Below are 12,617 nucleotides of genomic sequence, written 5' to 3' on the forward strand. Positions count from 1 at the left end.
TTACAAGAGAGAGTCACCAAATGATACACCTTAGCATATCCAAGAGAAAGGAAACAACTCCAGCTCTAGGATTTAGGATTTAAGGATCCAACACCTCCTTCCAGCCTCTAACTCATGTGCAACTCATGAGCGCGTCCCCACACATAGGTATATACATATTCATATCATTTAGAATAAAATCTTTGTGATGAGTAGAATAACTCCATAAGCTAATATAAGGCAGAAAGTGTCACTGAAGGAAAGTAAAATTTATTCTTGTGCTCTTTGGCGATGGAAATGTCTATGCATCTATTCTAAGTCATTTAATAGTAGGTTTGTCAGGGAGCAGGCTGCTGGGTGCACGGACTTCTTAAACTTTAAAAACAGGCTGTCTTTGGGTTTCTACTGCTGTGATAAAGCAACATGACCAAAGGCAACTGGGGACGGGGTGGGGCCGGGGCGGAGGCAGGGAGAGGGTCGTTTAGCTTACAGATCTGAAGCCAAGCCGAGAACCTAGAGGCAGAAAATGAAAAAGAGGCATGGAGAGCACTGCTTACTGGCTTGCTCCTCATGGCTTGCTCAGCCTGCTTTCTTACACAGCCCAGGACCTCCTGCCTCGGGTGGCACTGCTGCCCCCTTGTGGAGCTGGCCCTGCCATAGCAGTCATCAATCAAGACAATACAGACTTGCCTATAGGCCAATCTTATAGAGGCCTTTTCTAAAATAAGGCTCTCTTTTCTGGGCTGGAGAGATGGCTCAGTGGTTAAGAGCACTGACTGTTCTTCCTAGATGTCCTGAGTTCAAATCCCAGAAACCACATGGTGGCTCCCAACCATCTATAATGGGATTTGATGCCCTCTTCTGGTGTGTCTGAAGACAGCTCTAGGATATATAGAATAAGTAAAAGAGTTTATTTTCCTAGATATGTCTAGGTTTGTGTCAAGTTGGCAAAAAACAGAGGAGCCACAATCTCACTCTGTAACCCAGGCTGAGGTGATTGGACTCTGACTAAGAACCTTGACAGAGGATTGACTAGTGGCTTAGTGGTTAAAAGAATGTACTATTCTTTTGTTGTTTTGTTTTTGAGACACGGTCTCTTTCTATGGAGCCCTGGCTGTCCTAGAACTCTGTATAGACCAGACTGACCTTAAACTCATCGTTTCGCCTGCCTCTCGAGTGCTGCTAATAAAGCCACGTGCCTCCACACACAGCCTTAGAGTGTACTAGTTTTGCAGAGTCCTGGAGTTCAGTTCCCAGCATCCACATTCCGCAGCTCACAACCACTTGTGACTCCAACTTCAGGGAATCCGATGCCCTCTTCTGGTCAGTTCAGGCATTACACTTGAGCGCACACACCCATACACAAAATTAAAAATAAAAATGAAATCTTGTATTCAAAAAGAGATCTAGGGGCTGGAGAGATAGCTCTGGCTGCTCTTCCAGAGGTTCTAGTTCAATTCTCAGCAGCCACATGGTGGCTCACAACCATCTCTAATGGGATCTGATGCCCTCTTCTGGTGTGTCTGAAGACAGCAACAATATACTCATATATATAAAATAAACAAATAAATCTAAAAAAAAAAACACTCCCCAATAGAGAAACTGAGGCAGAAGTAATTGTGTAGCTATGGTTCCTGCAGAGCCAAGGTTAAGCACTTCATCCTAATTTAGGCCCACGGTCCCAAGGACATATTTCCTGTTGAGATTCCTTGTGCACATAGGGAGAGGGTGACGGAAATAAGAAAACAAGGAAGGCTGCTGTTTGTGACTACAGGAAGCAGGTGCAGTGTTTGCAAGGCAGAGGTGATGGCAGTGTCCCCCATGCTTGCACCTAACATGGGACACGGCCGGCATTTTAATCACTGGGATACAGTTGACTGGCTCTTGTTTTGCTGTGTGCTGAGGGTATCTGTGGCTCTGGATATCCTAACTCAACCCTGACTGTCCCCTGAGGACCACTAGGTAAGTGCCCAGGACAGTGGCTATGAGCATCCTCTGAACTCTAACACATCAGTCCAGTAAAATCTGCAGGCATTAGTGTCTGAGGTAGAGCTTTTCACCAAGCCAGGGTGAGCAGATGCTAAGAAGTTTGAGCCTGGCTTCAGACCTGCAGGGGCCCTTTGCCTAAGGGAGCTCTGAGTCTCATCAATCCCTCCCTCCCTCCCTCATGCATACATCAGTATTTGTATTCGAGTATGCCTGTGCACCACCTGCATGCCTGGGACCCTCAGAGGCCAGGAGAAGGCATCATATCCCCTAGAACTGATATTATATGTGGTGCTGGGAGCTGAACTCGGTCCTCTAGATGAGCAACCAGAGCTCTTAGGCGACCTGACCTCAGATGTATTTCTCAAAACCTTGTTTTTACAACTTTGTTTCTCATATCTATGAAACTAAGAAACTTTATTTCTTTAATACCTTCATACCAACCTCGGTGGCTTTATTGGCAGATGCCTGCTGGACCACCATTCTCTCAAGCTTGATGAAGTCCTAACTGTTAATGTGACAAGACCCCAGACCAATATGGGGCCTGTTCCTATACCCATCTCCTTCTGGCCATGAGGAAGCTTACACAAGGTGGGGTACTCCCAAGCCTAAATACACAGTTGGCAGGCGGCTCTGCTGTGTGCAGGTGTCCATGGTCCCTGGGAAGGTCTGAGGCTCTCCCCAAGTAGGAAGATAAGTTCGCAGACAGCAGGGTTCCAAGTGTGGGCAGACTGGGCAGGAGAGGCCCTGAGTGGGTGGATGTCTCCCTTGACAGAGTTTGGAACAGACTCCTGGTCAACAGCCATTGAGCCTGGCTTTCCTCTAAGCTGCCCAGATTGGGACTCAACACCGCTATAGATATGGGGAGACTATCAGTCTATCACCAGTCTCTGTTGGCAGGTCTCAAAGGGGTGCAGGACAGTCCACTAACTTGGCTAAAGATAAACAAGATACTGGTCAGGAAGACAATGAGAACCCCACAGTTTTCTTAGAATCATAGAGACATTCTGACAGACAATACATCCTGCCTTAGTCAGGGTTTCTATTCCTGCACAAACATCAAGACCAAGAAGTAAGTTGGGCAGGAAAGGGTTTATTCACCTTACAATTCCACATTGCTGTTCATCACTAAAGGAAGTCAGGACTGGAACTCAAGCAGGTCAGAAGCAGGAGCTGAAGCAGAGGCCATGGAGGGATGTTACTTACTGGATTGCTTCCCCTGGCTTGCTCAGCTTGCTTTCTTATAGAACCCAAGATTACCAACTCAGGGATGGCACCCTGGGTGCACAGTGGGCTAGGCCCTCCCCCATTGATTACTAATTGAGAAAAATGCCTTACAGCTGGGTCTCATGGAGGCCTTTCCTCAAGGGAGGCTCCTTTCTCTGTGATGACTCCAGCTTGTGTCAACTTGACATGCAAAACTGACCAGTACACACACCCATGGATCTGGAATCACCAGAAGTGAAAATATCGGTAACTTTAGCTTTGATTAACGAGGTACCAACAGATATTTAGAGAAGGGGATAAAGAAAGGTCCCAAAGATAGAGAACGACCCCACTTAAGAAGCCCTAAAACAATAATGGCAAGACCATCATAAAAACAAACAAAAACCCCACCAGCTCCCTTGTTGATAACAAGAGCTCAACATTCTGTCTTGCTAAAACCTCATGATAAAGTCTCTTTAAGAAGGTCCTGGGGGTGGGGGGGCTGGAGAGGTGGCTCAGCAGTTAAGAGCACTGAATGCTCTTCCAGAGGTCCTGAGTTCAATTCCCAGCAACCACATGGTGGCTCACAACCATTTGTAATGGGATCTGATGTCCTCTTCTGGTGTGTCTGAAGACAGTGACTGTACTCACATACATAAAATAAATAAGTCTTTTTTTTTTTTTAAGGGGTTGGGGATTTAGCTCAGTGGTAGAGCGCTTGGCCCTGGGTTCGGTCCCCAGCTCCAAAAAAAAAAAAAAAAAAGAAAAGAAAAACAACAACAACAACAACAACAAAAAAAAAAACCAAAAAACCAAAAAAAAGGTCTTGGGTCCAAGAGGGCAATAGGATGAGGCCTTTCATGAAGAGTACAGAACACAGCTCCCTAACCCGACTCTCTAACGGTTTGTGAAAGACCTCCTGGTGGCAGCAGAAACCAAACAAAAATGCCTAAAGGAGACCCAGGACCTCTTGGAGGCCGTGGGGAATTTACACTACTGAGTCTCAGCTAAAAAGGCCCAACTCTGCCAACCACCGGTGACCTATCTAGGTTACATACTAAGAAAAGGTCAGAGGTGGCTCTCCAAGGCCAAGGGAAAAAATGTCTTAGTTTCTACACATATTTTCTGGCTTTGGGAGCACCAGAAGTGACTAAGCCCTCCACCTCTTCATAGACAGGAGATCTGGGAGAGCCAAGGGAGTACTGACTCAGACTCGGGCCCTGGCCACAGCCGTGACCTACCTGTCAAAGATATTAGACCCAGTTCTCAGAGGGCAGCCATGGCCCTCATGGTTAAGGATGCTGACAAACTCACTGGGCCGAAAGCCTGACCATCACCACACCTCAAGCTATCGATGACAGCTTACCAATGCCAGAATGACTCATTACCAGTCTCTCCACTTAAATCCTCCCTAGAATGACCTTTCCGACCCCAACTGCCCTGAATCCAGCTACCCTGCTGCCTGACCCAAACCTCAACAGGCCACTACGTGACTCCTTGGACATTTTGGCCCACATCCACAGAACCACACCTGATCTTCAGGACACCCGCTCAATAGAGGCTGAGATGACGTGGTTCACCTATGACAACAGCTTCACCCAAAAAGGACACGGGCACGCAGGAGCAGCAGTGGTATCAGAGACTCTGACTAGCCGTGTACATGTGTACCAGCCGGCATCCGTGGGGCCATCTACAGAGAGAGGAGCCTCTTGACAGCTGAAAGAGAGGCTACCAAACGAGATTCTTGCCCTTCTACAAACATTGAAAGGCCCCCAAATTGGCCACCATTCACTGCCCCAGCCCAATGTCTCAATAGATGATAGAAAACAACGGATGGAAAATTCATTCTCCCTGGAACTCACATGCTGAAAAAGATTCATTGCTCTCCCTACATGGGTATCCGAATGACCTGATCAGGCATACATATCACAGGATAAGAAATGCCAACCCCCAGATCACTAAAATTGTTAAAGACTACGAGGCCACTGACATAGTCGCTAATGAAAAACTCGGACAGCAGGGTCCATAGAAGGAGACCCAGAACCTACTAGAAAATCAACTGCACTGAGATAAAACAAAAATAATGTAAACATAAATATTTACTGATGTTTATAGATACCTTTCCAGGTCGGGTTAAGTCTTTCCCCACCCAGGATGACACTTCTTCCACGGAGACAAAGAAGCTCTTAGAGGACATACTGCAAGGTGTGGGTTTTCCCAGATGACAGGGTCAGACAGTGGATCAGCTTTTGTGTCCCAGGTAAGTCAGGAACTAGCCAGTGTTCTAGAGATTATATTATATATGATTATATTCAACTTTATTGTACATATAGACCCCCATATTGTTCAAGACAGGTAGAAAAAATGAACAAAACCCTAAAAGAGACTGTAACTAAAGTGATCTTAGAGACTGATGATGACTGGGTAACTCTCTTTCCCTTCGCTCCCTACTGGGCACAAAACTCCCCTTACCAGATGAGACTCGCCCCTTTTGAAGTCACGTTTGAGACACCCCACCCCCAACGTTCTTTACGCAGAGGCAGAGGGGATTACCAATGGGTAGATGAACTCAAAGGTGTCCAATGGGCTCATAAACATGTTTGACCTAAACTTTGTGCTCTCTATCAAACATGTTCCCTTCCTGCCGGGGTCATTAGAGCCTCGTTTAAAAGGCCCCTATATTATCATCTTGACCATGCCCACTACCCTGAAGGTCAATGGGATTACAGCTTGGATCTACCACATACATGCCCAAGTTTGCAGTTGAAGACCACCCAGACCAGCAGAAGAAAACTCAGTCTCAGGACTCCCTCCTGTCTCCCCCTGATGGGGCCCTACCCAAGCCCCAGGGACACCACAAGGACTGGGTGAGACAGTTTTACCTCATATAAAAGTGTGTGGGGAGGGGTTGGGGATTTAGCTCAGTGGTAGAGTGCTTGCCTAGCAACCGCAAGGCCCTGGGTTCGGTCCCCAGCTCCGAAAAAAAAAAAAGAAAGAAAAAGAAAAAGAAAAAAGAAAAAAAAAGTGTGTGGGGAGAGGGTAGATATCGAGAGCCATTTTGCCTGCTTCTGTGAGAACCTGCCTGTCAGGCAGAGTCAAGTCAGACCAGGGTCACTGGCAGGTTTCCTGGCCTGCTGATGTACAGAATGATAAGAGAAGATATTCTCAGTGTTCAAGAAGTCGAGGGGCGGAAGTCTGTAAATCTTGGAGGAAGCAACGGAGAGGAATAAGGAGGCCTCCAGATGGGTACAGATATCGAATGTATGTCAGCCATCATCTCTGCTGGCTTGAGACTTTGTTCCCACCATGCTCTAAAGTACATAAAGCCTCAGAGAGTTAAACTCGAGGCTGCCACAGCACTGCCTGGACAGCCCTCCTGATTTCTAACCTTTGTCTCGGAGTCTTCCTTTCCGTCTTTCCTATAATCATCCTCACTGCCCCTCAGAGGACTGCTGGACTTCGTACTGGCCGATGGGTACACCCCCAACAAATCTGTCTTTTCCTTTGTCATTTGCTCTAGTCCCACTGTTAGGGTCCAAGAATCTCAGAGAACAATACCCCAGACTCAAATGGTATGCAAAAGCAAAGAGCATTTACTTAGCTGAATTTCCTGCCTGCAGGGGTCTCCCCATTTGAGAATGGAGACCCCTAGTGGAGCTGTCCAGCTTTTATTGTCAGTTGGTGGAATTCCAGGGAGGGGTGTGTGCCCTTTTACCTTGGTGGGTCAGTTCTATCTCTAGGGGTCTGGCTGATTCTACAATTGGTTCGGCTCTGGAGACTTCCCAGGGAGTTGCTTACTCTAGCTTATTCTAGCTACCTATTCTTACTTCAGGCCAGATGACAAGGTGTCTTCGGATTGGCTGCCCACGGCTGTGGCTGACTGACCACAGGTTCCTGGATCCCGGTTCTCATTTCTGGGAAACAGAAACTTAGGCCTAGTCTGCCAACTGTCAGTTTGCAGCCTGTCACAAAGTCAGTTTATCTCTGGCTAACAGTCTTCTCACTAGACTGTAAGGATCCTGGGGTTAGCCAGGTGGTGGTGTCCCACAACTTTAATCCCAGCACGGAGGCAGGTGGATCTGTTGAGTTCCAGGCCAGCCTGGTCTACAGAGTGAGTTCTAGGAGAGCCAGGGCTACACAGAGAAATCCTGTTTTTTTAAAAAAAAACATAAATAAATATTCTGAGCTTGTGATTAATCGGACATTGTATCTGTTTAAAGTATGCTTTTTAAAAGATGATAAATTTGGGACTGGAGAGATGGCTCAGAGGCTAAGAGCACTGACTGTTCATCCCGAGGTCCTGAGTTCAAATCCCAGCAACCACATGGTGGCTCATGACCATCTGTAATGGATCTGATGCCCTCTTCTGGTGTGTCTGAAGACCGATACATTGTATGCATACACATTAAATAAATAAATTAATCTTATAAAAAGGTGACAGATTTAAGTCCCAAAGCTTATTGTAGTGGCCACACCACCACATCACACATAATCCTGTCTAGCTGGGAGGCTGTGGAAGAACACAGAATGCTGACAGACAAGTCGCCATCAGGCGGAGCTGAACAGACAATTCAGAATGTATATCTAGTTGGAAAGAATATCAGTATTTTCTGGAAAGTGGCATTTAAAATGAATTCTAAGGACTTAATTGGATTTTACTGTTAGCTTGTGGTGGGAAAATACAGTAGCAGGAAGAAAGGTGTGACCTCTGCAAGGAGATGAGGTGATACCAAAGACTTTAACTAGCCCAGGCTAGTCCTTGAAGCCGATACCTTGTAAAAAGGTATTTAAGACCAGTGTCAAAGGATGTCTACCCAGCCTAACACAGTGTCCGACCCATACCCAGAGATTTGTGATGCTCAAAGAAAAAGATAGCTTAAATGTGCATTAAAAGCCAGGAGCATTGGTGCACATCTTTAATCCCAGGACACAGGAGGCAGAGGCAGGTGGATCTCTGCCAGTTTGAGGCCAGCCTGGCCTACAGAACAAGTTCCAGGTTTAAAACAAACAAACAAACAAACAACAACAGAAGGTGCTTCACAAATCCAAGAGCGGTGGAGCTGCACCATCAGTAATCATTTCTGAAGGGAAATGCTCCCCTCATAAGCACACCCCTAACCGAGGGGAGAACCTGCTTCAGAAGAGGGGCTGTTGGCTGTGCTGCACCTGGTAAACAGAAGGAAGGCTTGAGGGGCAGAGGCTGGGGCAAGAACCAGGCAACCAGCTTCCACCAGGCCAGCCCAAGCTGCAGGGGCCTCTGTCTGCCTACTTCACCCCCACAACAAGCATGGCCAGGTCAGAGGAAGGCTTCTTCCCTGCTACACTACTGACAACCCAGCCTTTCCGTCTTGCCTCCCTCTCCCCACGCACACGACGAAGTACGTCTTGGCACTCTTGTGGTTTGAATCTCAGATGCTTTCCCATCATAAAGTGGCCCATAAGGTCTGACATGGCCAGGCTGCTAACGTCTCAGTAGTGGGTCTGCTTTCCAGAATACAGGGCTCCGTCACCCAAAAGCAGGACCACAATGCTCGGCTCCCTGCAGGCATGGGACAGCTCCAGCGACTGCCCCTGGTTTAAATGTGGCTTTCCCACACCCTTGCAATGAATGGCCTTTGCTTCTTTTTATTTACTTTGAAAGGCATTCTTGCTGGGCAAGGCGGTTCATGCCTTCAACCCCGAGCAGGGGCAGGGGCCAGGCAGACAGTGAGTTTGAGGCCAACATCCCCTGCACAGTGAGTTCCAGGCTGACAGGGCTACACGGTGAGACCTTGTCTGTCCTTTTGAGTAGATGGCGTTGACAAGGTCTGGGCCGCTCAGGCATCAGCTCTCGAGCTTCATGTCTGGTCTGTTTGGAGCCCCTTGTACTTGTCTACAGCTTGCTTGGTTAAAGGGCAGGGCTCCAGATCAGCACAGTGGAATTGAAGGTGCTTTAAATGGTGGGGGAAATTTATAACAGTTCCCTCTCAAGAGCCTGCTGGCCGCTCCTGGGGAGTCCTGTGTACTAGGCTTGTTCACTTCAACAAAAGGCAACTGACCACGTTTCAAGAATGTGACTGAGCCATCGGGACAGCTGGGCTATCTGAGGCAGGAGGCTCACAGCCAGAGCAGGGAGATGTGTGCAGCGGGTACAGCGCTGGTGCATTGTGTGCTGCAGGGGGAGCATCTCATTATTGACAGATCCGGCCCCTACATTGGGACATTTACATTCCTTTCAGCACAATGATTTGCCTGGCTTCTAACCTTTGTCTCTGAGGCTTCTTTTGGTTGTAGTTCCTTTAATTTTTGCATAGGGATTGAAAACTAAGACAAATTAAAAATAAAACAAAGATCTGGGCATGGTGACTCATGACTCCAGTGTTTTTGAGGCTGAGATAGGAGACTCGCCCCGAGTTGGAAACTAGGGGAGCGGGGTGTATGGAGGGGGGAGGGGGTGGGTGAGTGGTGGGAGCCGGAATGAAAAGGAATAAAATAAAGAACTAAACACTCAAGGATAGTAATTGTAGATATCCACATAGAATTTTTTCTTTTCCTCCTTTTTTGTTTTATTTTTACTTTTGGAGAACAAGGATTCTCTGTGTAGCCCTGGCTGTCCTGGAACTCACTCTATAGACCAGGCTGGCCTCAAACTCAGAGATCTGCCTGTCTCTGCCTCCTGAGTGCTGGGATTAAAGGTGTGTGTCACCACTCTTGGCTTATGAACATTTTTATTCCTAACGAGAAAAACTGAGAGTCAGTCAGATGGCTCGGCAGACAAGGGCCATTGCCACCAATACATCTTCATGCACTAAGGACACTGAAAACACATGGCGAAATACGCAAGCCCAATCTGAACCATTTTTTTAAGGTAGAGATATGTTAATAAAGACATCCTAATTTAGAGAATCAAGTCACAGAACCAATTAGAGATTAGAATAGAATAAGCAAGGAAATGAGTTTCCAGGCTAGGGAAGCCGGGCGTGGATCCTCAGACTTTACGTACTGAACACTTCCTACAGTGGAAACACTAGACACATGTATGACGTTCTTCCTGGCAGTGGCTGAGAATGGTCCCTCGAAAGATCCCACGCAGGAGACAGAGGTGTCGACCCCGAGATCTCTGTAATAGGTCTCTGTAATAAACCTCGCCTTTGCTTATTACATCCAAAATGGTCTCTCTGCGTCTGGGGTCCGCCATTTCCCAAGACTCGAGTAAGGGTCTCTCTGCGTGGGATCTTTCATAATGGGGGCTCGTCCGGGATCTGCGCGACCACCCCAGATTCCAAAGACCCCTTGGAGGTGAGTTGGATGTTTGTCTGAGTGTCTCTGTGTGAGCGGCGCCGCATTCGTCAGTCTGTGTCTGTCTCTGTTTTGGTTCCCGCCGTGTGTGTATATATGTGTGTCTTAGTACTGGTCAGTGTTAAGAGGGCAGATGTGTATTCCTGCCCTGTGCTAAGAGTGTAGATGTGTATTCCTGCCCTGTGCTAAGAGGGCAGATGTGTATTCCTGCCCTATGCTAAGAGGGTAGATGAGTATTCCTGCCCTGTGCTAAGAGGGTAGATGTGTGTTCCTGCCTTGTGCTAAGGGGGCAGATGTGTATTCCTGCCCTGTGCTAAGAGGGCGGATGTGCGTTCCTGCCCTGTGCTAGGAGGGCGGATGTGCGTTCCTGCCCTGTGCTAGGAGGGCGGATGTGCGTTCCTGCCCTGTGCTAGGAGGGCGGATGTGCGTTCCTGCCCTGTGCTAGGAGGGCGGATGTGCGTTCCTGCCCTGTGCTAGGAGGGCGGATGTGCGTTCCTGCCCTGTGCTAGGAGGGCGGATGTGCGTTCCTGCCCTGTGCTAGGAGGGCGGATGTGTATTCCTGCCCTGTGCTAGGAGGGTGGATGTGTATTCCTGCCTTGTGTTAAGAGGGTGGATGTGTATTCCTGCCCTGTTCTAGGAGAGTGGATGTGTATCCCCACTCGGTGCAGCTGCCTTCGTGGTCTGTGAGGACCCTCTGGCTGCGGAAGGGGGGACGCCCCGGGCCCGCAAGCTGCAGCCCCTGGAAGACGTTCCACGGGCGGAGAACAGTCGGGAGAGCCCGGCTGTGGCCAGTCAAGAGGAAGAGAGTGGATGTGGAATCCCACTCTGTGTCTGTGTTGAGAGAGTGGATGTGGAATCCCACTCTGTGTACCTGACTGTGGTTTTCTGGATAGGATGCTTTGTCTTGGTCTTGTTTGCCTGGATTGTTTTCTGTGGTATTGTCCAGTGTCTTTTTGACTTTTGTTTCGTGTTTGAATTTGGACTGATGACTGTGTTTGAATCTTGGACCGACGACTGTGTTTGAAATCATGAAACTGTTTGCTTTGTTCGCTGAAGAGTTTTACTTGGTCCCCTTAATGCTTAGTGAGTAAGGAACTTAATTTTGTGGACCCCGCTCTAGTGGCGGTGTGTTGGTTGATAGCCAAAGTTAATTTTTAAAGCATAGTGTTTTATCTGTGCTTGTGCTCGCAGCCAGCTGTGATGAGCTGGGAAAGATTTAAATTTTGCTTGGGAGCAAAGAACCTTAAAGGGGCAGGCTACATTAGAAATGCTACAGGAGGAACTATCTGAAAAGGCTCAGAACGAGGTGGGAGAGGACTCTAAGGAAAACAAGAACAAGAAAGGAATTTCTGACATTTGCTCACAGAAGGAGAGCGCTCATTAAGAGAAGTTCTTTAGGGAGCCTGCCTTATCTGCTGTCCTTATTCCAAGGGAGGAGCCAGTCTCCAGCATTAAATTACTTTTCTCACTGATCATCATTAACATGGAGAGTGCCTTTGATCCTATCCCCACAGCAGCCAGTTCCTGCCCCTATGGTTAAAATGCCCCAGGTTGGGGGACAAAAAGAGCCCCTAAAATAGTTTCAAAGAATCTACAACAAGCTGTAAAAAACTTGTTTTGTTTTGCCAGTCAAAATTTAGAATTCAGGCTTTGGCGGTGGCCAAGGTCAGGATTAATGTTTTCTTTTCCATGGGCCCTTTAAACCCAGTGAGACAGTTTGGTAAAGGGCTGCTACTGAGGTCCTGATAGCCCCAGGTGAACTGGTTACGATTCTTTTGTCAGCCACCTGGCATCTAGCACCCAGGTTCTAACCATCTCTCCATCCTTTTGTTATTAGTTGTTACTAGAAGCCTAGTGTCATTTGGAGGCTGGTTCTCTTGAGAGGCAAAGCCACGGAGCTGACACTGAAGAGAGATACTCCTTGAGGGAAAATCTAAGCTTGTGCTTATTTGTACAATGGCCTTTTTGTCCAAGAAAGGCCTCCTGGTTTAGCTGTGTGACTAAATGCTGTTTGCCCTCTTCAGTAGACTTCTATTCTCAAGATTCTCTTGTTTTCTCACCATCCCATTTGAGATGCTTGTTAGTAACTGTTACAGGTCTTCTTTACCACTGAGGAAAGACAGAATCCTACTGGAGGCCAGAAAGAGGGTTCCAGACACGGATGGAAG

At 47.6% G+C, this 12,617-nt stretch overlaps 1 pseudogene; it reads left to right on the forward strand.

Annotated features, from left to right (window-relative positions):
• The first annotated feature begins 2,534 nt into the window (after positions 1–2,534).
• LOC148002633 (Nuclear RNase P) lies at positions 2,535–2,863 on the forward strand (annotated as a pseudogene).
• Positions 2,864–12,617: the final 9,754 nt, after the last annotated feature.

The sequence above is a fragment of the Rattus norvegicus genome, chromosome 11 (assembly GCF_021556685.1).
Source record: "Rattus norvegicus strain SHRSP/BbbUtx chromosome 11, alternate assembly SHRSP_T2T, whole genome shotgun sequence".
In the NCBI taxonomy this organism is placed as follows: Eukaryota; Metazoa; Chordata; class Mammalia; order Rodentia; family Muridae; genus Rattus; species Rattus norvegicus.